At 43.4% G+C, this 27532-nt stretch overlaps 6 non-coding genes across 6 annotated transcripts; 1 reads left to right on the forward strand and 5 right to left on the reverse strand.

Moving 5' to 3' along the window:
• Positions 1–11841: 11841 nt before the first annotated feature.
• On the forward strand, positions 11842–11912 carry Trnag-gcc. The gene has a single exon. It is a non-coding gene; the product is annotated as a tRNA-Gly (tRNA).
• A 184-nt stretch (positions 11913–12096) lies between these two features.
• Trnag-gcc lies at positions 12097–12167 on the reverse strand. The gene has a single exon. It is a non-coding gene; the product is annotated as a tRNA-Gly (tRNA).
• Positions 12168–12422: 255 nt separating this feature from the next.
• Positions 12423–12493, reverse strand: Trnag-gcc. Its single transcript has one exon. It is a non-coding gene; the product is annotated as a tRNA-Gly (tRNA).
• Positions 12494–24951: 12458 nt separating this feature from the next.
• Trnag-gcc lies at positions 24952–25022 on the reverse strand. The gene has a single exon. It is a non-coding gene; the product is annotated as a tRNA-Gly (tRNA).
• A 254-nt stretch (positions 25023–25276) lies between these two features.
• Positions 25277–25347, reverse strand: Trnag-gcc. The gene has a single exon. It is a non-coding gene; the product is annotated as a tRNA-Gly (tRNA).
• Positions 25348–25441: 94 nt separating this feature from the next.
• On the reverse strand, positions 25442–25512 carry Trnag-ccc. Its single transcript has one exon. It is a non-coding gene; the product is annotated as a tRNA-Gly (tRNA).
• Between the last annotated feature and the right edge of the window lie 2020 nt (positions 25513–27532).

Raw genomic sequence — 27532 nt, forward strand, 5'->3', positions numbered from 1 at the left:
CCGCACAAAGTGGGCACCCAAGCCCGCGGCGGAGGCAAAAAGCCGGGAAGATAAATGAAGGCGCAGCTGCTGCGGCTACATCAACGCTAATTGCTCTGTGCATCTTACAGATACTCGACGGGCTGAGCAGCTAAGATACGGATACGCGGGGCGCGGGGTGCGAGGCCTGGGAGATATACGTTTATATAAATACAAAATCATAATTCATATTTCTCCTCTTCCCACTTCCCCACTTCCCTCATTTTTGTCGCTCCTCGAGCTGTTGTCTTCGTCTCTTCGGCGGACTTGTGATCTGTTTGACGGGGACGGATGGCGGCCAGCGACAGCAAAAATGTCAAAATGCATTAACATTTAATTGAGGCTAATTTAAGGCGAAATATTTCGCCTGGCATATATGAAAATTTATGCGTCTCATTTCGGTCAGCTCTTCGTCAGTTCTTTCGCTTTCAGTCTCTGGCTGTCTTCTTGTCTGACAGAGCCGGATATGTTTGAGAAATGAGTGCATTTTGTAAAAATGTCACATTACATTTAATTTATGCACGCCAACGCTGAAAGCCATTTAGGTATCTGTGTCTTCTCAGTGCCCTTTTGCAGCTCCCTGCACTGGAAGTGTGGCATGAAATTGTCTTGATGGCGATGGAGATACTGCTTGTTTGTTTTCTCAACGCAGTGTTTTGTCTGCGAAATTGTTTTACATTCGAGCGGAAAGGAATTTTGTCGTCTGTTTAGTTGGTCTGGTTTTGCTAGGAAGCCGTTGGCTTTTGTAATTTCCATTTAAAACTTACTCTACAGCCTACGGTGTATGCAGGAATACGCCTAAACATAAAGTATATTTGTGAAAAAGAAGTAAGTTAATACACTCACTTAATTGTAAGGGTATAAGTTCGTCTACTTTCCCCCTATTCCACATCAATTTGAAATTTAAATAGAATTCAATTCCAATTCCGGACCTTGAGCCATCAATCATGCAGTCGGCTGAAGAAAGTCCTCAACAAACTTCGCCCCGCCCAGTGACAAAATTTGACAGGAAAGCCGACGGGAGGTCATACGCCGCCCCACTCGTCAGTAAGTGAGTGTAAACTTGAGTCCGGACTGCGGACTCCGGACCTCGAACTCGGACTTTGGACCTCCAGCTGCCTGCCAGGAACGAGATGCGGCTGTCAGGCTTTTTAAGCCCAAAACGTTGTCGACGAATTGATTTTGCTCCTCTCAGCAGGACTCTTAGCCAACTGACACTGGCAGGCGGTCCTTGCCAGAGAGATGGCAAAATGAGCATTTTGTAGCCGCAGCTGGCAGACTTGGGGTCGTGCCCTTAACATATTTATATGGTATCATAGAGATAAATAAATAATAATAAGTTATATTTTTTAGAACATTTTATTTATAGTTTTGAAAGGAATATTACAACAGTAACTATATTTTTTTTAAATATGTGTATCTACCAACAGAAAATAATCTTTAAAGAAGACCCTTGAACTAGCACTTTCCTCGCCATGTATTCTATCTTTTCAGCTCCTTTTAGTGCTTTGAAAAATAGCTATATCTTTTTTTAATATACTCAGATACATATGTTCATCACTGCTAACCATGCAGACAAAGCATCAACCACCTCGGACTTGTCACTGATATCAGCTGGACGTGGAAGTGGAGCTGAGAGCTGGGCGAAGTGGCTACGCCCAACAGCTAAACAAAGTTTGAATTGACTTTGTTAACTCGACTGGTGGGCTCAAGTGGTAGATACTCGTGCGTACGTACATACGTAGATACTTACGCTCGTGCATGCCCCCCGCGCTGTGAAAGGCGTGCTGTGAAATCTGCAAATTGCCGTGTCATTATTTGTTAGCATCAAACCGAAAGGCAGCCGGGAACCAGGAACCGGGAACCAGGATGATGTCAACGCCCCTTGGGCAGCCTTAACCCCAAGAAGCCCTCGCCTCGCCTCGCACTCATGCACATTGTGCTCGGCGTCAAAATGTGTAATTGGCAGTCCGCCCGACAGCGGACAGTCGATTCCCGGGGATCGCATCGGTCCTGGAATTGTAAAATTGGGGTGTAACCCACTGTCGGCTTACACACTCAAGTCAAGCGACCAGGCGACCGAGCGACCAACGCCATCCCCATCAGCCTCACCAACCAACCTAACCCAACTTAACTGAACTGAACTGAACTCAGATCAACTCAACTCAACTCAACTCAGCTCAACCCAAGCGAGCTGAACTGAACTGAACTGAACTGAACCGACGAGCTGGAACCGGCAGACAGTTGGTAACTGTCAGTGGGCATGTTCGACTTGACAGCATAATATTACAAATCCCTGCCGAAAGCAGACAGTAACGATGACAGGACGGCCGGCAACGCGACGGGGCAAAAGGCGAAAAGGACAACCGCAGGGCAGCCTACAAAGAGAGAGAGGTAGTTGGGAAATATCCTGGCCTGTGAGAAGGCATATTTTATTCCTCAGGTAAACTGTCAGACTAGGGGAAATCATTTTACCCCAAAATTGTTTGCGGTTAGCCAGGGAATGGGTCGAAGTTGCCCGTTCCGGGCGGAAAATCGAGCTGGCCAGTTCAAGGGTCTGGTCTGGAATGGAATTGAATCACGAGTAAAGTGGCCCTGATTACATTCCGTATGACGGTTCAATCAATCAAAAATTGATTTTCCATTGATCGCTTCGTGCAAAATGGCTGTCAAGGACTGCCTTTGTTGTGGCATTCTAAGCTAAAAGGTTAACGAGTGTGCAAAAATATTCAAGCAATACTCAAACAAATAATTTATATTTTGATTTAAATATAAGAATAATGCTTATATTTACTTTAAATAAATGAAAAATGTAATATCTCTGAATATTAATTTTGATGTTTGTACCTCTTATTTTACCATTCTGCTAATGAACATTAATGTTGAATAACTCGATATCAATTTCAAAGAAATGCCCCCATATTAATAATCAAATTCATACCTCGGGGCTTCCCAACGAGCAGCCATTCAATTAACAGCCAAGCAGACAGATGGAGATTTACCTCATCGCCAACTTGCATTTTCCCAATCCGCGGACGGTAATCAATTAATGTTGTGTAGGGGAAATCACATAAATTTGCGTAACATTAAACGGATCGCGTCGTCGGCTCGAAACGGACGCATTCGATATGGTCACATTTCACAAATTTTACGAGGAGCCTTTCAAGTTGATAGAAACATTTACGAGCCACTCCGTCCATGGCGGGGTCCACAGACTTGGTCTGGTTCGCCTGGTAGCAATTGGTAAACAAGTTTATGGCCAGTCTGCATCCAACTGCAACTCCAACTCCATCTCCATCTGCAGTGCACATTTTCTCTCTTGATTCGCCGACGTGGCTATAAATTTATTGCACTTCCTTTTGCATATAATTTTCAAATTAAGTGTTGCTTCATGTAAATTGATACATTTACTGAATGTATTTTGCGAGCTCTATGCCAAGACTAGTTGGCTGTCCGGCTCTTAGGATTCTTAGCCAACGAGGTTAGGGCCCATAAAACGCTGCTTTTCAATGATTCATGGGGCTCTACATATTCTCTATTGCTGAGCAGCCGGATGGCAGCGAATGTGTGTGCAATAAATTATTTAAATAGTGTGAGATTTAAGTCGTTGTTAGTTAAGTTCAACGGAACACGCAGTATCATAGTCATCGTCATATATACAGTGGAAAAGTAGCTTGCATTAAAATGACATTTTAATTTATCTTTAAAAACTACCTTCTTATTTCGAAAGAAAAACATCGTATAAAACACTAAATCATTCCAGAGTGCTTAGTTAGAAGATGAAGATTTTTCTACTCTGTAATACTTGGAGCAGTGTCCTTCAATAGTTGCCTAACTCTGCTCATCGCACCTTCGCTGTTTTCCGTTCTTGACGGTTTCTTCGGGCATTTCTTGGCCAACTTCGGGGCCTCGCGTTCCTTTCGTTCAGCTGACAGTCACTTCCTGTCAGCGTGGAGCAGCTCGATCCCCAAGAAGCCCCCCAGAAGCCCCCTAGCCCCGCCTGTGACGGCTCATTAGCATGTGTGCGTGGCTGGTCCTGCTCGTCTGCTCGTCTGCCCGTCGCTCCTTTGGCCTGCCATTAATTTCGCAAACTCTGCCTGCTCTCCCTGCTCTGCGTTTCTGTCGGCTCTGTGTCTCCTTGGGGCGTTTACAACTTAGCCAACTTGCAGTGTAACGCTTTGTATTGTTCACGCAAAATTTATTTCCGCTACGTCATGAACATCCTGCTGTCGTCGTTGTAGTTGCAGTTTCAGTTGTAGTTGTAGTTGTACTTGTAGCTGTAGCTGTATTGTAGTTGTCCTCATCAACATCCTTGTTGTATTTGTTGTTAATTTACGTAATAAATACGCTTGAAAATGTTGCACGCACATGCAAAATGAATTACGTTGCCGGGGAGCAACAGCAACAGCAGCTATAGCAGCAGCAGCAGCAACATCAACTTAACTGTCACTTGTCACAGGGACGTTTCAGGGGCCTCCCTCTGGATGTCCTGGCGGTGCTGTCGTCTCTCACATGTCAGCGGGCGTCGCTTTGCTTGGCATTTTTGTGATGTGAAATGAAGCAACGAGGTGACAGCAGCAGCAGCAGCAACAGCAGCAGCAGCAACAGCAGCAGCAGCTAGAGGGGAGTTGCTGCTCCTTGCAGCGGCAGCATAAAATGAATTACTCGCGTGAACAACAAAACCTGTCAGAAGGCTGTCAGCTGTGGGGGCGACACGTGGGTGGGGCACCATGTCCCATTTGCAATCGCCTAGTCTCGCTGATGTTGCTGCTGTTGCTAGTGTTGCTGCTGTTGCTGGTGTGTGCTGGGTGTCAGCGCATCGCATTTGAAATCCTCGCACACTGGGGCACAGTGAAACACACGGAACAGTTGACAGTCAGCAGTCAGGGCAGCGACAAAGTATTGCTCCCGACATTCAACGCCAGCGCACCTACAGCAAAAGCAACAGCAACAGCAGCAGCAACAGCAGAAGCAGCAACATGTTGCCATCGCTCGCATCCATGGCCATGCATAGGAAATGTGAGTGTGCGAAATCTTTTGTGGGTCCGTGGCCCGTGATTATCTTACCTCAAATTGCTTGTAGCAATCATGGAAAAAGCAACGTTGCGGTTGTCAAGCTCTTCGGGTTCTCCCCCGTTTAATTTTCCCATTTTTCTCCTTTTTGGCCACAGCAATTTTCATTTTCGCACTCCATTATAAAGTAATTTTTTTGCATTACTTATGCCTGTCAGCGTCTGGCGCTTTTCGCCGCTTTCTTCTTCCTGCTTCCGAGGCAACGCCCCGCGAACCACCACGTGGGCATGGGCATCCTTCTCGTTGGCCAAGATTAATATGTTGCCGCTGTGCCGCATCCTGTACTCACTCGCTCAGCTCGCCAGCTCACCAGCTTGCCAGTATGCCAGCTTGCGATGTTGCCGCCGTTTGAACGCTCGCATGTGTGACAGTTTGCAAATGTGATTGACAACTAACGTTGGCATATAAATTCAAAGCTTTCGCACACACTCAGCCGTTGACAGTGTACACGAAGAGGACAGGAGCAGCAACAGCAGCAGCAACAGCAGCAGCAACTGCCTCCTGCCTGGAAGGCATGACAAACTGACTGACTGAATGACGGACGTGCCGGAGGTCTGAACGGTCGCACTGACTCACTGACTGGCTGAATGACTGACTGATGGCCCGACTGCCTGCAATGCAGTTGGGTGTTGTCTCAACTCAAGTCAGTTAGCGGACTGGGGAAGTAATCGCAATTCATCAGGGAAAGATCCTGGGAAAGATTTAGGGTTGTCTTTTGCACTCTGCTAACGCAAATAATTAATTACTTCCCATTTTGAAATTGGGTGTTATAATTTGTAAAAAGTCACAAGAAATCTGTAGAAATGTGACTCCAAATAAGTTCTAACATACAATATAGGTATATCATGATTAAAAGTACGCAATCCAATACTTTTCCATTAGTGGAAAATGTACCTATGTGCCCCTAATTCGGAAGAGCCCAAACCATTTGATCGCCCCGCATGGAAGTACGATCATTAGGGTGGACCGACAACTCTGCCAAGTCATTTCCCCAAAGTACAGGTCTCCATCCATATTTGTTAGTGGCTTCCCGTTTCTTTCAATTACCCAGCCATGGCCTATAGAAACTAATACCAATTATCATGACAACTTCCGTTTCTCGGCTCAAATTACTGCGGCCTAATTGCTATTTAGGCCTCCTTTCGGAACGTCGAGCCGCGTAATGTCCAATTATTCAAACAAGAGACGGAGCCCATAACCGCTGACACAACCAACCAACCGTCCGGCCTGAGTTTGATAATAGACTCATCAGACATCGGTCGCCATCATCATCGCCGCGCAGCAGGTAGTTCCTTCTCAAGGAGGCAAAACTCATTTGGGGAGTACACAGGAAGAAATGAAAGTGATGGCTCCACTTTAACAACAATTGAAAACAGGTAACATGAAACAGTTAAAAAAGAATAAAAAGATACTCAATATATACAAAGTATAGTATCCCAGTTTAAGTTTCAAATAGCAGACTATTAATTGTGAAATCTGATGTGTCAATTTGATAAGATAAGATAAGATTCAGGCCCCTATTAACTTTGCTAATCGTTTGATCGACTGATAAATGGCAGCTTTCAATCAGATACCTTCCTTAGCAGTTAATAATTCCGCAGATCTGTCACAGAGCTACTCATCTATTTCTCCCTGTGCATTAGTGATGAGTCTCGAACCTGTCGCTCGTGCTGACGACAAATGTCTTCAGCGGAAGTGACACAACAAAAATCGCAGGCAACCGAAAGGGAACAAAAAACGCTTGATTATAAATGCCCGATGCCGCGAAGAAAATAAAACTAATAAATTGATGTTGATCTGGCGATGCTGGCGGTGCTGGCTACCGTCTCGAAGCAAAACAAACGCGCCATGACAATGACAAAATCAAGCGGCAGAGCTGACAATGATGGAAGTGACAACGACAATGGCGCTGAATGACAGGAGGATGTGGATGTGATGGCACTGCAAAAGCAGAGGGAGTGGGGCCTCGGGGCGAGGGGTTTTCTGGAGGAGATCCGAGGGGTCGAACAGTGGCAGCTGTTCGCTAACTCGACACTCTTGGCGTGACTTGTCAACGGGCATCATTCGACTGGCGTCGAGGTTGGGGTTGGGGTTGCCGTTGCCATTGGATGGATGCTGGAGCAAGAAGATCATCATTCATGACGATGATGATGCGGTCTCCGCCTTTTGTTTATCAAATTTCAATGAGATTGGACGACTGATGGAGGTAGCACATCACGTTGAAGCCCAGCGTCTCTGTGCTCAGCTGGGCTCGATTTCACTGGAACTACTAGTGTCGCTCAATGGGGGAATATGTCATTTTTATAGCATACATCAAGCAACTTGGAAATGCGAAAACTGGTAGTGCAAGTATTGGTTCTAATAGAAGCAAAGCCTACCTCCTTAACTCTACTTTTCATACTCATTTTAGAAACATGGGTCCTTACTTCGATGTCACCGTTCCTCACCAATCCTCTTGATCTCCATGCTTGCGGTCAGTCTTGTTTAGTTTTCGCCATCCTGGCCACAGGAAAAAGACAGGCAATTCTCCGTTTATCCGCCAGTCAGTCAGTCATTCAGTCAGTCGAGTCATCGATCCATCAGCCATTCAATCATTCACTCATTTCGACTGTTGTCACTCACTCGCATTCGAGTGGAAGGAAAAGAAAGAAGCCGGGGCAAACGAGGCAGATGGGGCAGGAGAACTCAGGCAACCACGTTGCACGACTCCGTGGTGCGCTTCAATGAAAACAAACTGATATTTGCCTGACACTTGAGATTGATTGTCATCCATCAAGGGAGCTGCTGCTGTCGTCTGCCTGAGTGATTGAATGGCAAGGATGCGCTGTTTGCATTTCGAATTTACATGCCAGCCCTGTTCTCGTTTCCATCTCGACTACCTACCTACCTACCAACTGCTTCCTGGGCTGGTTTGCCCCGCCCCTCAACATTTTGGCGTTGGCCTGAATTGATATTCAATTACTAGTCTGGCTTTTTATTTTGCTGGCGAGGAGTAGTAGGTCCGAAGGTTGTGGCTTTCACACTCGGTCCACAAGTTGTTTTGGCCAGCGTCTCCATTACCTGACAACCTGGATACTCGGACAAGTGATGGTCCTTCTCTTGTTTGCATTGGCATGTGTTGGCCAGCAGTCAGCAGTCAGAACCGCAGAAAAGCAGAAAATCTGCCAATTCGATTGGCCTTCTCAAGAGTCATGTGGTCAAGCAGCAGCTGTTAAGTTGCCATGTGATATCCAATTTACACGAAAGATGCTCGAATCAGTGAAAGGTTTCACTTTTATGGCGAGCAAAGCAATATGGCCTCGGTAAAACGTACACGCATTTGTAATAAAAGCCGCGCACACTTTTTCAAATGAAATTTTGAAGTCGTTTCGATTGCAATTGTAGCTCAATTTGTTTTAATTAAAAAATTGTTTGTGTCAGTTATTCATTGAAAACATTGTTTTAACTTGTAATATCAATTTGCTGCAATTTATTTCCAATCAATAACCAACTGAAACTTCAATTATTTATCAAGGCATTTGAGCGGCGCTCGCGTAAGCAATCTCAACATAGTGTAATTCAACTTTTTCAGATACGACATTTTAATATGTTTTACAGTATATAAAGTCTACCAGTTGTTAAATTAAATTATTGCTTTCACCAAATAAGAACTCCAAACTCCCAGCCACACATACATATAATATCCACTAAGACTTTCAAAGACAACAGACAAACACAAATTTTCCTTGTCGATTGCCTTTCCTTCTAAAGACGCCAACCATTTCCAGATCTTCCAAGTAGCGCATAAAGAAATTGAATTCATTAAACATTAGCTTCCTGACACGATCGTCGCCAAGCCTCCGCCGGCAGAGACCTTAAAACATTTAGTGTCGCAATATGCAAATCCATAAATTTTCTGCCCCAGACATGCCGGGGAACGTGGGGGGATCCGGTGGAGACGATGGAGACGATGGAGGCGATGGAGCCTCAGTCCTCGGTTGTCGGAGACAAGACATACACACGCGATAAAGAAATTCGATTAGGCATCAATTTTAAATGAGACGCATTCCCCTGCCTCCTTGCCGCGACAGGCCGCCTGCTGTGGATGCCACGTAACCTGATATGGTGACACTCGTCCATGTCGTTCACGTCGTCGTCGCGGTTGCAATCTAATTTATGACTTAATTATCAGGCCATATTTAATGTGTCCAATAAACTAGTCTACAAAATTATACCAACACGTCGTTGTTTAGGCTTTGCCGCGATCTGTGCTGCACTGAGAACGCTGATCGGATGGGATCTTTAATTAAAAGCTGCATTATTCCTAATATATCTAAGAACAGGGTTTTTAGAATAAACATTAAATATTTCGTAAAATAATAGGTTTAGTTTAGTTAAGCAGATCTGTTTAAATGGAATAACTGTTGATTTGTTTAAGATTTTAGAGAGTCTGTGTTCTACAGACTAAACATGCTTCATAGTTGCCTCTTGAATGTTAAATGACAATTCTTGAGTGCAATTTTTCCCAGTGCATTGGACTTGGTTTGCCTTTGCTTAATGCGTAATCGGAGCGCGGGGAACTTGAATTTCAGCAACTCAACTCGCCAACTGTCCGTGGTGGTGTGGCCTCCTTTAATTCTGCGGCCATCAATTTGCTTTTAAATGCAACAATTTGGTTGCCATTGCGGCGGCACCACCGACTGAGTCTGCTGCACCACGTCATCGTCACCGCAGCATGCAGCATTATTTTTTTTAAATACGTATTTTGTTTTTATTTTGGCAGTGGGGACGCAACGAACGGTCGATCGGGCTGGGCTTGGTTGGCTTGCTTGGCTTGGTTGGCTTGCTGGTTCAGCAATAAAAATTTCGTGAAGTGGCAATAAAATTCCATTTAAAATGGCAGCGATTATGTCTCAACAGACCATTAAAGTCACTCAAATGACAACTACTACTTAGGCACTCACAGCCAACACACCGCACCACTTTCAGCATCGCCTTGGACGCACAGCAGCATTTATTTTGTATTTATTCCTCAATTTTTTCTTTATTTTTTACTCCTCCTGCGTTGATCGTGGCTCGCTGATCGCGACATTTGATGACGGGCGCCGGACTTGGAAGTCAGCCGTTTTCGCACAGTGGGGCTCATTTGATTGCCTTGGTGCGTGGTGCCGATCCACCAGTGATCCACTTGCGTGGGTGTCTCCATTAGTAGAGCGGATTAATCGGAAATGGACTTGGAAAGTTAGGCTTGCTATACTTGGAAGCACTATGATTCACCTATCGAAAATTACCTTTCAGTCGTGTTGTTCAGATAATTTGAAATACTGTATTTTATTTTACGTGCCTCACTTAAATTTATTTTTAATGATTTCCTCATTTGCGAGCAATCCCAAGTATGCATATTCATGCTCTATACATTCAATTACTCTCAGACCCCAGTGGCCTCATCAAGACTTTAAAACTCCGAGCAAGTTGCATTTTCCCTCCATTTTTCTTGTGTGCTCAGCTGAAAAGCAGACGCAACTACCCCAGTGCGAATTTCCTGCTGACTTTGCATTTTATTATTCGACGGTAGTCTGGTTGCCACCACTGCCGCGTCTTTGCCCCCAGTATGATATGCTCATTTCGGCAAACGACTTTGGCTGCTTATGGTCCGACTTCCTGGCCATTTTGGCACTGTGCACTTTCCGAGGTTATGACGTCTTTGTCGGCACCAGCATCGTTTAGATAAGTGAATCTTTCCTTCGCAGGGGGTTGTATAATTTCGGTTGATAGGCTTAAGTTTTATTATATCCTCTGCAGAATTTGTATGTCCCGTGCTATGCGATCTCCATGGGTACCATGGCTACGAAGGATGCGCCTGTGAAATTCAATACAAAAAGGATGTTTGCCCGTCCATCTGAAATTTAATGCCAAAATTTGACTTTCAAGTGGTTCGAAACAAAAAAGAAAAAGAACGAGTATTGACAACCCATAGGGGTCCCCATCCTCCAGGCTCGACTCCAGTTGATCCTCATTAGTGGTCACATGTCAGCTTGACGCGCATTTGCTGTATAATTTTGTCATTCATCATTTTTCGCCCATTTCATTTTGCGCTACATGCCGAAGGACTCGTATTTCACGCTCATCCCTCTGCTCCTCCTCCCGTTTCCCGCAGAGTGGTGTCATCTTTTCCAGCGTCGGGTGACATGTGACAACAATGTGGAACCGTTGTCATTGTCGCTGGTAGCTGTTTTGCTGTGACACCTCCCAGCTTTCCCCTCCAGAAGTTTTCGGGGCAGTGGATTTCTGCCCAGCTAGGTGTGATTTTCAACAAGTACGTTCATTTTTCTGCTTCAGTTTTCCCATTTTCTACGCATCCCTGCGACCGTGAGCCCTGTGATATATTACCCAGCCAAAAACACGACGCTCGAGTGAGTGATGAGTGACTGAATGGGCCACACTAATGAGGGAACCGAGTGCTGGTCAGCTACTGTCAGTCTGCATGAAAATGAATGACATTCGCGTAGGTGTGTGGTTTGATTAGCCAGCAAAACTGAACGACAGCTAGAAAATATTTTGGTGTGACTTTTGTGGAAAATAGTTGCCCAAGAGACACTTTTTATATTGTCAATTCAACACAGGAGGTAGGAAAACATATAAATGTTTATAAAGCAAGAGATTCGATAATAGTGCTTACTATCTTTATGGGTAATTTAATCGGTATATTTTGGTTAATTAAAATAGCCATAACTATTTTTGTTGGGGAATTTCGGCGTATTAAAATAAGAAGCATCGGTGGTTCAGTGGTAGAATGCTCGCCTGCCACGCGGGCGGCCCGGGTTCGATTCCCGGCCGATGCAAAATAGATTTTTTGACATTATCTAGTATTATTTTTTTTAAGCTATAGCGCCACATAAACTATCTGAGCAAAGAAATCGTGAAAATGCATAAATCTTATGCTTAATATATTAATAGATAAGAAATAATCATTAGCCAAAATATTATATTTTTTAATAATTTAATATAATTACTAAAATATTAATTTGCATCGGCCGGGAATCGAACCCGGGCCGCCCGCGTGGCAGGCGAGCATTCTACCACTGAACCACCGATGCTGTTGGGAAAACTTATATTTTCCGAGTAAAAATTTTCCTTTAAGCAAAAAACGAGGCGCGAATATTCGCAAAAATCTTCTTCCCATTTTACAATGGTAAAACCGGATTACAAAAGTAACAAACCAAAAAAGAGTTGGCTAAACAGGTTTCAGTTAACGATTCCGTAGTGATTTTTATTAGTGTTGGCAAATAAACCATAAATAAATAGAAAATTATTGCAATAAATATAAAAATAAAGTTATAAAATATTGTGTTTGCATCGGCCGGGAATCGAACCCGGGCCGCCCGCGTGGCAGGCGAGCATTCTACCACTGAACCACCGATGCTGCTTAATTTCGTCTGCCAAAATACTCAAAATTAAACTTTGGTTAAGCAAATTAATTAAAGTTCTAAAAATAGACAAGAAATTATAAATTATTTGATAAACCTAAGCACTTAATTTCTAAAATAAAATAAATCACTCATATTAATTTTTGATATGGTCCAGAAGAACTTAAAACAACAACAAGGAATACGAAAATATAACATTTCACTTCACAGAATTCCCAGTTTCCAAACGTGAAAGACGAGTACCACTGACAGCCATCTATTAACTTCTGTGAACTCAAACAACTCGAACATCTAAGAGCCTATTAGAAACCAGAGCTCAACTACTCATGAACGCAAACAAACAAAGCTCTCAGGATTCGCAGGCACCAGGAGACCCCATAATTAAGGTAACCTGAGCTAATTTTCCGAGCACACCACACCGCGACAGACAACAATTGTCGCCAGATTTTGAACCATTCCTGCCCTGCCAAACAACCCTTCCAGGCAGGATGTCCATCATCTGACAAGCCCAGCCCAACCCTTTGTGTTCCCTGCCCCGTTGACAAGCGCTAAAAAATATCAAATTTCATGCAATTTCAATGTGAAGTGGTGGCAGGAGTTGCGAAGAACAAACCAAAAGAAAGCCACCAGCACGCTAGCTTTTCGACCCATTGATACCACTTATATTATAGGTAACACCTAAAGATTAAACTAAAAAGCATTTCATTTGTTTCCATATTTTATAAATGCAATGATATTATTTTATAATCAATTGAAAGTTGCATTAACATTTTTTTCAGTTAAAGAATAAATAGTTTATAATACAAACGTATTCAACCCTTTTGAACTGATGTTCCAGTGCGCCATACTCCTCTTCCTACTGATTACAGGGTACAATGAAAAAGAAACTTGGCCCGGGAATGGAGGGAAATATGACGACGGTTTTTGAGTGACAGCAGCGCGGCAACACCTAATTCAATTTAACAATTCATTTATCATAATCAGGCATCAAGCCGTTGTCACTCACAATTACGATCAAGCCGTACTGAAGGCCGAGCAGAAAAGGCCAACAAAGGGACGCCACGACTCCTCCCCTCAATCTTCTCGCATCGCCTGATTGCCCCGCGCTACTCGTCTTACTCGTCTCTTCCTGCCAGCCCGCCGCCGGGATCTCCTTTCTCTGCCCCATTGTCCTCCGGCTCCTCGGTCTTCCTGTCTCCGTCTCAGTTCCAGTCCCAGTCCCAGTCTCAGTCGCTTCCTGCCAGCCTGCCTGGGACTCGCTATCTGTCACTTGGCTGCCAGCGGTGCAACGCAGCACGAAGTCCAACCAGTCGGCGGCGAAGCAGCCAACAACTCATTGTCAGTTAAATGTTGAGAGCTACTCACATTTTAAATGAGACAACAGCCAAACAGCTGCGAAACCCAGACGACTGCCAGGACTCGCGGGAATATGGAGAAAATGCAAAATAGTCGAAACCTTGGCGGTTACCGAAAAGTCATGCCAAGCCACTCACCACGATTTCCTTCAAAGCAAAGCGATCTAACCTTAACTTCAGTTTAAAACTAATTATACGCGTTTGCGCTTCCACAAGCAGTGTAACTGGTATCTGATAGTCGAGGAACAGCGCTCTCTCTGCATTAATCTAACATATTTGTTTTTGAAAAGGACTCTATTTTACGAGATCACTTTATACTTATGTATATTTCATACATATGTATATTTCTTTAAGAACAGAAGATGTGTGCACCATTCTTTAGTTTCAAGTGCCCATATACCCTAGATTATCGAGAAGTGGAGCATGCCGTAACGTTTTAGAAAGGCCTTAATTAAAAGGAAATTTCAAACGGTGTTCCCAATTTGGGTTACTGCTGGTAGATATTCGTCGAAAATATCCTCGTTTCTTCGATGTACGCAAGCCAACACATGTGCATATTACATATTCCGTGTTGCATTTCTCTTTACTCAGCTGCCACTTCCACTGGCCATTAATTTAACGGCCAACAGCAGTGACAGAACAGAGGGAACACCCATGCTGCCCCCCGTGTTACGTTGCTGCGTTACGTTACGTTAGTGTGCCCCTCCTCGGACCCTGCCCCCATCCCCATCCCCATTCCCATTGCCTGGCGCTGAGCACTATCTGTTTGGCTCGTAGTCATACAACACCCCCTCTTCGAGCCCTTTTCGAGCTGTCAGCCAACAATGCTTTCGCTGTCAGAAACAGCAGAGTTGTTGCTTTTGCTGCTGCTGCTTCTGCTGCTGTGCAATTTGTTATACGTTGCACTGTGGATTTTTATAACAATTTCTACCATATTTTTCCACCCAAGGGAGGGGGGCGAGTGTGGGGGTGTGTGGGGCATGTAAGGATGGTCACATGTCAACAACAACGATGCATTCTGACAGCCCAATGACATTTTCTACATTTTCGTAAATTGCTTCGATTTGTTTGGGGGCCCTTGGCGTTGTTGGTCGTTGGTTGTCGGTTGTGTTAGGGTGTGTTATATGGCCGATGGCGAAATGGGTCCCTACTGCGTTGTGCAACGGCTACATGGGAAGGATGTGGCGGCCACGTGAACGTATTTATTTTATAGATTTTTTATCGGCTGCACATTTGTGTGAGCTCGGAGCAGAGCTTGTTGAAGCGATAAGGAGCTTTTCGGTTTTAGCTCCAGCGCTCTGGCCAAAACTGCGACTGAGTTTCATACTCAATCACTTTTACGTTTCCACATTTTTGCTGACTCTTTCATCACGTTTGACACCGAGCTGCATTCGCCTCGATGTTTTTATTACAGCCATAAATTTTCATTAAAGCAGATATGTTGTGCATTAACTTGTACAGTTTCCTTTCATGTTGATTTGATTTGATTGCTCTGTCGAATGTGTATTTTTATAAATATCAGCTGGCGTTCATAATGATCTACACGCGCCCACCACATTAACCCCATTGCAGGCATTTGTTTTGGCTATAAAATATGAGCCAACTCGGCACTTAATTCCCAACGAAGCATTCTGTGCCACAGTCCCCTGCACTGAAACTAAGGCTGCAGAAGTATGTTGAATGCATTCTAAAAATACAGAATGAACTTTGAATAGTTCCTAAGAAAGCATAAGTGCACTGAATATTCCGCACTGTTATTGCTTTTTGAGAGTACGGTGGATGTGTACGAATTTCTTCTCAGTGTACATGTGCAACATTGTTGGCCGCAATTGTGTTTACCACTTGCCTCTGAGGCGGAGAGTTTGTGCCAAAATGAATGGACCATAAAGCAAAGACACAATAAACGCAACTCGCGCGATTAGCAAAATAACTCTAGGATGTCCGAGTGCACCCAGTATACCAGAATACTCGTACTGCTTAGGTTTACCTTGGCAAAAGCTCTATTTATTAATAATATTTATGCATGGCCAGGCCGTCAGACTAATTGACTCATAAATTAGCCACAGGACACGGACCCCCCCGTTCACCACGAATTTCGCTTTTATAAAATCTTGACAAATTCACCAGCATGTCTGTGACACTTGGACATCAAGCACGGGGTCTGAGAAGTCATGATGGGAACTGCGACAGACGGACAGTGACACAAAGTGCATTTGACAAATGACATTTCACAGACTGCCAGACACACACACAATCCTGGGGTGGATGTTCAAGGGAAGGCCCACATTCTGGGCCCCATCAAGACCAAAGTGTTTTTAAGTGAATTAGTTTCTCTGATTTTTTTGCCTTAGATACTCTATGGTGGGGTATCGTAATTACCGAGAAGTAATTTAATTTAGATCCGAAATGAGTAAATAGAAACAATTGTACATATTCCGTTCTAAGCTATAAATAATATAAATTTCTGTCATTAAATACTCGTTGTTCCTTCTGAGATGGCTTATTAGTGCTTAGTACTTTGCGATTGTGCGAATCGCTCCCTCGAAAAATGTATATTTATGTCTTATTTTTGGGAAGTATTAAGTTTTTTCGTCATTCTTTTATAAGCTTTTCGTCGTTCGGCGATTCGCGTTGCCATCACCGCCTTCTTCGCCCAAAAGAAGATCTCAATTTCCACTTCAATTTGTCTGCTGTCACTGGTAATTGAGTTCAATTTACAATAATGTGCTCTGACGTTTGTGCGGCTGAGCGCCAGCTGGGAGGCTGGGGCATCCGAGCTGATGGAGCTGAAGGGGCGGGCGGAGTGGCAAGTGTACGAGTGTCTTGCGAATGCAATTTGTACCCGCTGACTCCGGGCTGCCGACTCTCGACTCTCGACTCCCAACTCCAGTCTCCAGTCTCCATACTCTGATCCCAAGCGAAGCGCCCGACCACTGGGATTCTGGAGTCTGGAGTCGGGCGGCATCTCTTTGGGGGTCAGCGGTGGTCAGGGAGTTCAACAGTTTCCAATCGAGGGGGCGTGACTGCCAGAGGGGCATGGAATGGAATGGAAATTGTAATTGATGCCCGGATATTGATGGCACTTAGTGGATTTGAAGTGGTTTGCATTTCTGGAGCAGTTGTGCTTCCGACGCTAGCATATCTTTCATCTGTGTCTGGACATCAACTTATAGTTTCCGTATGCCATCATATTCACGAAAACTGAATCCAAAACTGAACTGATGTCTTTCTTTTACAAACTGAAGTTTGTTCCATTTGCTTCGGTGTTTGACGTTATTATCTTATTCCATATGCGGTCAATTACGGGTAATCCTGTTGATTAAAGCGGCTTAGTAGACTTCAACGCAACGTTTCCTAGACACCGAATAATAAACCTTTTGTTATCTGCGAGTCCTTGCCCACTTCACCGAGGGGCTGCGATTTTTGCAAACTTTTCAAATAAAGCCGAGGAAAACAGGGGTTAGAGAATGGGACTGCTGAGCTGGTTTCGGGTTCATGCATAGGGCATAATAAATCTTTTTAACGAAAACAATAAATCGCATTTCACGCATACTCTGCCACGGCGCAAACACTCGGGCACCAGAGGAGGGCGGCCAAAAATAATAATGGCAAGACCTAGTAACGGCTGGGAAAAGAGAAGCCAACGTGAGTTGGGCCAAGAGCGGCCAAGGTAAACCCTTTGCCTTCCTTCGCCCGAAAAGAAAATTGTAGAATTTATGCATTGGGTGGGGGAATTCTCGCCGAAAGACAACGAAAACCCATGGGCCAAGTAATTTCTCAGCGTAAAGCAGTCAGCGAGTTTCCTCTTCAGCGAAAAAAAGCAGTGCAATTTCCATACCCTTGGACGGGGTCCAACTAATATTTCAAAGCCTGAAGTGGCAGGACCTTGCAAATAGAAAATTAATTTGCGAGATTACCCATAGTCTTGATCAGGGCTTTATACTTAACTTACTTTGGCTATAAATTTATTCATGCGTACTGCAGTTTATAAAGTGCCTCATCTTTATTAAATATTCTATAATTTTTTTATGAAATATTTTGAGCTTTAAAAATCTATAGGTATTTTCTTGTTAAGGTACGAGGTATTCCCGAATGCGTGTATGCCTGTCACTTAAGATCTTATAGCTATCCGCATGTGTGTGGCAGTTAGCCAGTGTGAGTGTGATTACACCTACTTGAAGTCATATATCTTTCACTTTGCGCTTTCAACAGTTTGTGACGTCGTCCCCGTCTACACATTTATCCTCCACTCCACTCGAGGGGGCGGTTAACAAAAGCTCTTTGATATACCGCCACCAACTCGACGCGAGTCGACTTTCGAGACATGCTACCAACACTTCAGCCCTCTATATGTACCACACCAAGACCCGACCCATTCCCATACCCAAAGCCATACCCACCGTATAGCCTCGCCTCATTTGCTGCTGCCTCTGCCCGAAAAGCTCAGAAGTGGGCATGTCAGCGAAAATCACCGTAAATTTTCCGCATTGTTTAAAATTTATTACACTTTCAGATTTGCCAGCGAACTGAACCGCACAACGAGCGAGGGGCAAACGATGCCTGAATGTTGCGGGTGTTGCGGGTTTCGGGGGTGTTGGGGGTGTTGGTGCGGTTGATGAGGAAGTCGTTTGGGGCACGCCCTTTGTTTGCCGGGGTTTCGCCGGGGCCGCCTGCTATCTCTGACATGTTGCTGTCTAATAAGTGTAACCAGTAATTTTCTTATCACGTAAACTGACTCATGTAGCTGCCACCTTTTGGTCTCAGCGAGCGAGAACGTTAATTTGAATATTTTAAAATCTCCAAACTGATTAAAGTTATATAAAGTAATAGCGCATTTACGGGCAATTCAAAACAAAATCGTTGGAAATGAGAGCAATAGCTGTAATTATCTGTCTTATAAGCTGCATTTATATTTATGGGCATTAATTACTAAATATTTTGTTTATTGGTGGTGTATTTAATATTAGATCTACGGACCTCGGTCATTTGGCTCTGATGATCGTTGTGATCCTATGTTGTAACAAAGTAAGTAGAGTTATGCAAAAGTAAAAGAATTATTTATATTTTGTAGGTCGACTATAAAGTTGAATTTAACACGTAAAGATGAGTATTGAATAATAGAGTTGTCTTATTTTGATTTTTTTTCTCAAATACTCCAATATAAGAAGGTGGGTGCAAGTTCCTGAAGCGACTATCTTTTTGCATTCAAATGGTTCTCAGATAATATTAATCTTTCCTCTGCAAACGTGTTTATAAGCTATTAGGTTTAATAACTTCAACAGGTACAAAAATTAATTCTGTCCTATCTTGAGATGACACTTAAGATAATAAATCTTACTTCTGTTGATATCTGTTCAAAATTTTATTGAACCAATCATGAAAAATTGATGCCTAACTCGAATATGTATATCTTATATTATATATTAAAAACATTAATTCCTGGACAGAGTAATAATTCTGCATCAGTTTACAATTTCATGAACAGCACTGGACAATTCTAAGCACCAAATTAACATATCGGAAACATAAATATTAAACTAAATACTAATGCTCCACTGTTATCCCAAAAGCCGGCAAAGTATAATGTACATATGCATAATTTTCGGCTAATCCATATTTCATGTGCGACAACTGCATTGGCTGTCGGAAAACCTCTACGTTATCAAAAACATCCTGTTTTTGCGGAAAGCCCATTTATAAAATATACTCGCATATAGTGTATAGTGCATAGCTATGAGTATCTAATAGATATGGGTAAACAAAAAGAGTGCAGCCAGAACCAAACTCGAAATTCGAGTCTAAGCTCCGACTGCATCCGCTTGTAAATCATATTAAAATATTTATGCTGCCGCCCGATATCCCCTGTTGCTGCTCTTTTTTTGTCGTTTGGCTTTCACATTTTGTGGGGCCACCGATAAATTGTGAACAAATGACATTATGCACATGTGCTGCGGTATCTGTGTGTGTGCGGTTTATTTAGTGCATTTAGATAAAGCGAGCGAAAATGTCAACTTTTGCGACTATTTTTCGTGTTCGTAAGTTTGTCGGGACTGACACTGCCACACTGCCACACTGCTACTGCAACTGGCTGCAATTATCGTGCAACAAATCATGGCAACAGTGGTTATTGTTGCTGCCGCCGCTGTAGTTTATGGCATTAGTTGTGTTAATTTATGTCCCATTTATGAAATATTTACAAATTTTTCAGCTATTATTGTTGTGGCGCAGATTTCGCACACCCACTCCTTGCCACTTATTGTGCCTTATCGCAGTGGAACAAAATAAAATATTTTGTAAACCATTTTTCGGCTCAATTCACTGGGGATCGGTTCGCTTCGGTTGGTTTATTTATGGGATTTTTGGATGCCTGCTCTCCGTGACCTCCGCCGGATGTTTAGTCGCAGTAACTTTTGTTCGTTGTTGGCCACCGGAGGTTGGGACTTATAATATTTATTAAAATTATGCACACGGCTTGGCAATTAATTTATGTAATGACGTTTAAAGAGTGAGCTGGTTCCATTGAATGGCTGGGCTAAGCAGGTGTAATTAGTCCTAAAACCGCTGCCTGAATAATTGATATCAATAGCCTAAAACTGTAGCGATGACTAAATGGATAGGAGAGGCATCTATTTTACAAGCCTGTTTGAACAAACATTTAAAACGTAATCGCATTCCGGTTGAAGCAGTTAATAGCATCTATTACGTATGGAAATGTTACGAACTATTTAATTGATATTGACTGCAGTAATTGTTATGGATATGAGAGGCAACCCTCTAGACCTGTTCATAGGGTCTTATTAACATAAAATTGAGTACGTATTTCATTAAATAAATATAATTTGATTGAAAACTTTGACTTGCAAAAAATGTTGCTATAACGTAGTATAGTATATTAATACTCTAGATAATAACCCTTCATATTCGGTACATAAAACGTGGCTTTCTTCATGTAGACACTACATTTTCGAATTTATCTTCCAGCCCAACTGCGCAAACATTGACCGAGTCCAGACGTGGCAAGACCAGACCCAATGTCACAACAATCTCCAATCTCCAATCGATTCCCAGCACAATTGCTGTTGATTAAGATGCTGATGGTGCCCCAGGCCACATCGCTCTCCGTTTGTTGGCTGTTGTGTAAATGTTTGTGTTATTGATTAATTACATTTACAACAATCAAAGTTCATTGAGTGATACCAATCAAAACAACGCCAGCGAACAGCATTGGATGCAGTGCGATGCAATGAATCTTCGAGTGGAAGTTGGAGTGGTGGGGCCAAATGGACGCGCCGCGATCGGAATGGCTGACTGAATGACTGAGTGACTGGATGACTGGATGACTGAGTGACTGAATGACTGACTGAGTGAGTGAGTGACTGAACGAGCGAAGAACATGTCTAATGTGCTTGTGGTGTTGCCCCTTGCTGGCTGATTGCCGCATGTTCGGCTTGTCGCTGCTTGTACGGCATTTGTCTGTTTTGGGCTCCGCGTTGCTTTGATCTTATTTCTTTCTCCTTTATTTTTTTTGATCTTCACTCGCTTTGATTGATCAATTAAATTCATTTGTAAACAACTTCTTGCCGACGATGATGCGGCATAAAGAGTACAGATGTACAGATGTACCGATGTATTCCCCACCACAGGAAGACGGCGTCCTCAAAGAGCGGAGAAGATTTATTTGGTTTTCTATATTTACGCGGGAGTCGGTCGATGGTCGATCTGCGGGCCGGTTAAAGCCACAACAAACACATCCCGCTGATAATAATTACCAGATGATTTGGCCTATCTGGATAAATTGGTTTTGAGGTTGCAACTTGTAACAGGAATTTGTAAATTTGATTGATGCACATTCCTTTTTTAATGCTAGAAGTAGCTCTTAATCTCAAATGCAAATGTATGTTGATTTTCATTTGATTATTTTTGGAGGATTTTCAGTTTTTAAACAAGCATTTTATTTTTAAGTTTTTTCCAGACTTGCACAGTATTTTCTGCCATGGTGTTGGCCATGTACTGCTAGTTTATCGTACATTTTTATAGCTGTCAGTGCGTTGGCTGTCAAGTGTCAGAAACATTTGCAGCTTGCAACGCGCCAAATGCAAAATGCAAATGCACTTACGAACGTCTCTCGCCAAATGCCTGGCAATGACAAGGCAAGAGAAGATATATATAAAAAGTGTACGTACTTGCCCGACGGATTTGCATTGTTCGCCAGATATGTATTACACAAGTCACAGGCAGTCAGCATAACAGCAACAGCAACAGCAACAGCAGTTGGGTTACAATAGTTCCTCGTGTTCGAGCAGGGGCACACACATGACTAACCCACCAACTGACTCACTAACTCACCAACTCACTAGCTCACCGACTGACTGACTGAACGTGCATATGTTCATATATAGAAGCAATGACGATAATGACGGTGCCATGGGGTTGATGATGCTCTGACATTGCCTGACGCCTTGATTAAACTGTCATTTAACTTCATTTATTTTGACACAAAACTGACAAGAGACCCCCATTCTAAGTGGCAGCTTATTCAATTTTGCACACCCGTCAGCGCACAAAGAGTATTCAATAAAATAAAATTAAATACTATTTATTGCGTATATTACATAGTTCGTAGACTTATTCCATATGCAATCCCCGATGTGGTCATCACACGTCTGAGAGATTGCATATTCCGATGGGTTACCCGATCCCAAAGTAACAAATCAATTCCACTCATCCGCAAGTCATCCCGAAAGGCGAGGGGCGAGAGGCGAGAGGAGGCAACTCATTTATGCTAAATAACAAGTGATTAAAGTTCTTTTTGCGCCGATATAAAGCTGTCACTAAACATAAATTACAATATGTCAGTCTCGAGAACCTTTGACTTTTATTAATGTAAACATGAAAAGCAACACGCACGCCGAACCTCCGAACGAGCGCACAACAGCTACAACATGCTGACACTGAAAGCCGAGATAAGTTACCCAGGCACACACACTGGCTCCGTCCCAGACCCCGTCTCAGATCCCCAGCATATAGCCCAGACCCAGACCCAGACCCAGACCTAAAACCCCAACTCCCAAGCCGGGCTCCACTTGGAACCAGCGCTGACAGGCAAAAGTTTTGTCCAAGCGACGAGCTGTGTGTTTGTTATTAAAGAACCCGATGTGCAGCAGCGCAAAGAAGATGCAACACTTGAGGCTGGCTAGGATTGGATTATGGTATAATATGGTAGAGTACAGGCTTCACTGCTGCTGTTGGCTAAGTTTATATTTAACTCACAATATTATAATAAGATTATAGTGTACAGGTTTTTGTTGAGATAAAACCATTTTGGTGTTTAATTATATATTCTTTAATTATGTCACAAAAGAGTTCCAGAAATCATCGTACAAAATTGACTCTTCTGTCTCTATACTTTGACAACTTCCTTCCCAACTCCGTTTCTAACATTATTATGTTTCACTGTACTATAACAGCCCCACCCCGCTAGTTTTGCATTCATCTGGCTATATCTTCGCACACCGTCCTGGGCTTTTGTGTGTTTGCGCTCACTTAGCGATCATATCATTTTGACATGCTCGTGTGTTTAAGCTGTCAAATTGCCTGCTGTCTACGGCTGCTGTCTGCGATAGCTTGTGGCTCCCTCTCTCTCTCTGTGTGTATCTCCATCCCGCTCTTTGGGAGCCTTAACTATCTTTTCGTTTTACATGGGCTAGTCGCGCACTCCTCGGGGCCCCGGTTGTCTATTTGTATCTGGACAGGCACTTCGGTCGGCCTCATGCCTCCTTAAGTTGACGTGTTACGCTGTCAGCATGGAGAAAACCTCAATTTCAAACTGTCAGTTTATATGTCAGCTCCAACTGACAGTTCTCCATGTTGTCGTTGTCTCTCTCTCGCCGATTCGTTTCGTTTCGAGTCGTTTCTTTCGTTGGGTTACGTAGTTTGGCATGCGCTCGCTTTGGCTTTTCCACGGACTCGGATACAGATACAAAGCCGGCGACAGCGACAGATACTTAGATGGGCATTTGAATAATGCGCACACAAGACTGGCTTACAAGAGGGGCTTGCTGGGGGATACTATACTGCTTAAGGCTGCTCATTTGACCATGATCCTAACTCTATTCATGGTGCGCGCCTTCTTCAGGGGAAACAACTCAACTCGACTCATTCGGACTGCTGTCCGCAAGGTGAATGGGCAAAAGATACGGATGCGAGTGCGAGTCCGCGGAATCAAGTGATCGTTTCCCAACTGATCTTTGATTAAGTTTTACAACCACGATTCCTGGAAGTTTGCCGACTTTTTAAGTAGCTACGAAGTTGTAAAGCCGATGCTACTGTACTGATTAACTTCATAAGCGGATTTTAGGATAATTCTTCCCAGCTAACAAAGAGCGGACGTAATGCGGATGGATCCGAAAAATGTCCGCTAAAGATATTAAATACGGACGTAGAATCGGAGTATCCGCACCAGGTTCGTTGAATGCTCAAAAACGGACGCTAAAACGGGCAAAAATCAAAACTGTGGCGTCCCTCAAAAAAGTCCGAAAAAGTATTGCTAACGGACACTGAAACGTATAGTGGGCGGGCAAATAGCGGACTTATCGCAAGAGGTTTGCCTAATTACCGAAACATGACCCGAAAACGGACGCTAGAACGGACGAAAACTGGGATCCGTATAAATGCCGCAAATGTCTCGCTAACGGACACTAAAACGTCCCGTAAATAATTTTATAAAAGTATCGCAAAAGATAGCAAATACGTCCCGTAAATAATATTATAAATCGCAAGTAGTAGTATCGCAAAAGATACCAAATACGTCCCGTAAATAATATTATAAAAGTATCGCGAATGATATAGGAATCGGTCCGCATTTGATATCGCAAAAGAAACGCAAAACCCATGACAGAGAATTAACTTAAGTATCGTTTTAGATCTGTCCGCCTAAAGTCCGCAAAACTATCGTTTGCAATATCATAAACGAAGTTTTTGTCTGCTGGGTATTATTATATAAAAGGCACAATTTTAATTGTAATTGTTTAATTGTAATTGTATGCTTTTAATCATATTTTTTGAGAAAAGCCTTTAAAGCTTAGAAGCAAAAATGTATTTGCATCGGCCGGGAATCGAACCCGGGCCGCCCGCGTGGCAGGCGAGCATTCTACCACTGAACCACCGATGCTGTTAGGAAAACATGTTTTTCCGCAAAAATTTTCCTTTTAGCGAAGAAGTTGGCGAACATCTTTGCAAATGATCAAGTTAGGTAAAAACCGGCCTTACATAAGAAATGTATAGTCGAAAAAAGACTCATTCAAAATACCAGATTATGCAATATTTATGTCAGTATATTGGACTATTTTCGATATATTAAAATTAAATTAATTAATTAAATTAAAATTTCTTGGAATAAATAATGGGATTTCAAAAAAGATTGTATGCATCGGCCGGGAATCGAACCCGGGCCGCCCGCGTGGCAGGCGAGCATTCTACCACTGAACCACCGATGCTTCTTACTTTCTTTGATCAAAATTACCGAACAAAAACTACAACTTCGGCTTTATGATTTTCCTTAATCCCAAAACAAACAGGAAAATATAAACATGCATCGACCGGGAATCGAACCCGGACCACCCGCGTGGGAGGCGGGCATTCTACCATTGAACCATCGATGCCGAGGTGGCGTTTCGAAAAAAACTGACAAACATAAAAGACTTTAAGGATCATTGTCTGATATCATTGCAATTCAAAATCAAAAAGGTTTGAAGTCCTTCATTTGAAAGATGCTTTCAAATCTGTTCGTGAGCTAATAAGCTCCAAAAGTGCAAAGCCAGTCTTCTTCACCTGAGAAACAAACCCTTTTTCAGCGAAGGACAGTTACCTGGCCGTGTTCTTAAGCGATAAATAAAGTTGTGAACATTGGCCCGATTTGTTTGTAGGTAGGTCCGCCGCTCGGTTCGCTTGGCAAGGTATGGTGTGGTATGGGTTGGCATGGGTTGGCAATCGCCATCGCCTTCCCCATCCCCACGGTCTTGTGGCTGCCGCAGTGCTCCCCCCTGCCAATCCACCGACCCCATAACCAGGCCCATACCATCCATCCTGATCCGAGCCTTGGCTTTGTCGGCCCTGTCGTTCGTTGCACTGCGTCGGACACAAAAGATTTACGATTATGGCGCGACTATTAAAAAGTTTCGCCTCTCGCACACCTCCGCCACCGCTGCTCCTCATCTCTCACTCAAGCCCACATCCAAAGTCAAAATATTGTGTAAAAAATAAAAAATAAGAGGCCAACAAACAGAGTGGGGGCCTGGTTTTTGCAGCCGGCTCTCTGGATCGATTAATTATGTGCGGAATTTGGTTTATTGAGTACGAACCGCCTTTAAATTGTCTAAAAGACCCGGAGAGCTGTCAGGGCATGTTCATTCGTTTCGGGCAGCGATCGCAGATCGGCGATCGGAAAACGGAGAACGGGTTTCAACGGCTGACTACGCCTGTAATTTATGAGTTTAACTATAATTTTTAACATTTACGCTGCGCCTGCGTGCGCTTGCAATATGACAATTTTACTGTGCGACAAGGAGCTCAACGAAGGGAGTATATACTCAGTCAGGAGTCCAATGGACTCGAGATCGGAGAGTCCGGGGGACAGGTCATATTTGGACTCTACATGGACAGCTGGTCAATTGAGTTGGCCCGAATGCCGGCGTGTTGGCGGGGCAACCATTTTGTTGTTTTCGATTAGACTGTTAAGTTGTCAAGCTGAAATTGATTTGTAGCCACTGGCCGACACTGGCCGGCCTCTTTTAAATTGCTCAAATTAATGTTACACAAGGTGTTGCCTTCGCTGAGGTTACAGCCAACTCTCCACCAACTCTGGCTGCTCCGGCTGCTCAGCCAACTGGATGCTGATCGTAAATCGATCTGGCTAACCATGTGCCCGGCTGCCAAGGGGTGTTATGACTGCTGTTAGATGCCGGACTAATCGCGGTTTTGTACGAGTGTCCAAGCCTTAATCGATACTGATTGGCGTGAACTATTTGCCTCTTAAAGTGTAGCTGGTTTATTTGCCGCCGTGGCGACACTCGTGCGGTTCCTATTGGCACTTCCACAGCCTTCACTTCCGACTTCGTAATTTAAAACAGCTTCAGCCACTGCCCAATTAAAATGCTACCCACAGTGAACTTTTATATGGTCATAATTACATTTATTATTTCGTAAAATATAAAGTTTTTATTATCTGCTTTTCATAATCAATCCCTGGCGATCCGAATAGTCCTAAGGCGGCTGCACATACCGAGCACTTCGATACAGTTTGAGAGATGAAGGCTTATTTACCGCATTAAAGAGCATTCGACCCTGTATGCTGAGCACTCCGTTTATATAGTCAGCCGATAGTTTTTTGTTCAGGGGGGACATCTTATCTGAGCCCTCTCCTTTAGCTGGAACCTTATCCGATTTCTTGGTGCCGAATCCAAGAATAGAGCTCTCCACAACCATAGCCAAAGCTAAAATTAACAGCAAAATCCAGCGCAAATGCTTCGATTGCATTTTTTCAAGAGCTGAAGTGAATGCTATGAAGTTCTCCGAAGTGGTTATTTTTTCCCAGTTTGATATTGATATGAGTGATTGACACATAACACTTTGCTGGCAATGGATGTAATCGTGCTGATCGGACTCAAACAAGTGCTTAATCGC

Source organism: Drosophila teissieri, chromosome 2L, assembly GCF_016746235.2.
Source record: "Drosophila teissieri strain GT53w chromosome 2L, Prin_Dtei_1.1, whole genome shotgun sequence".
Lineage (NCBI taxonomy): Eukaryota > Metazoa > Arthropoda > Insecta > Diptera > Drosophilidae > Drosophila > Drosophila teissieri.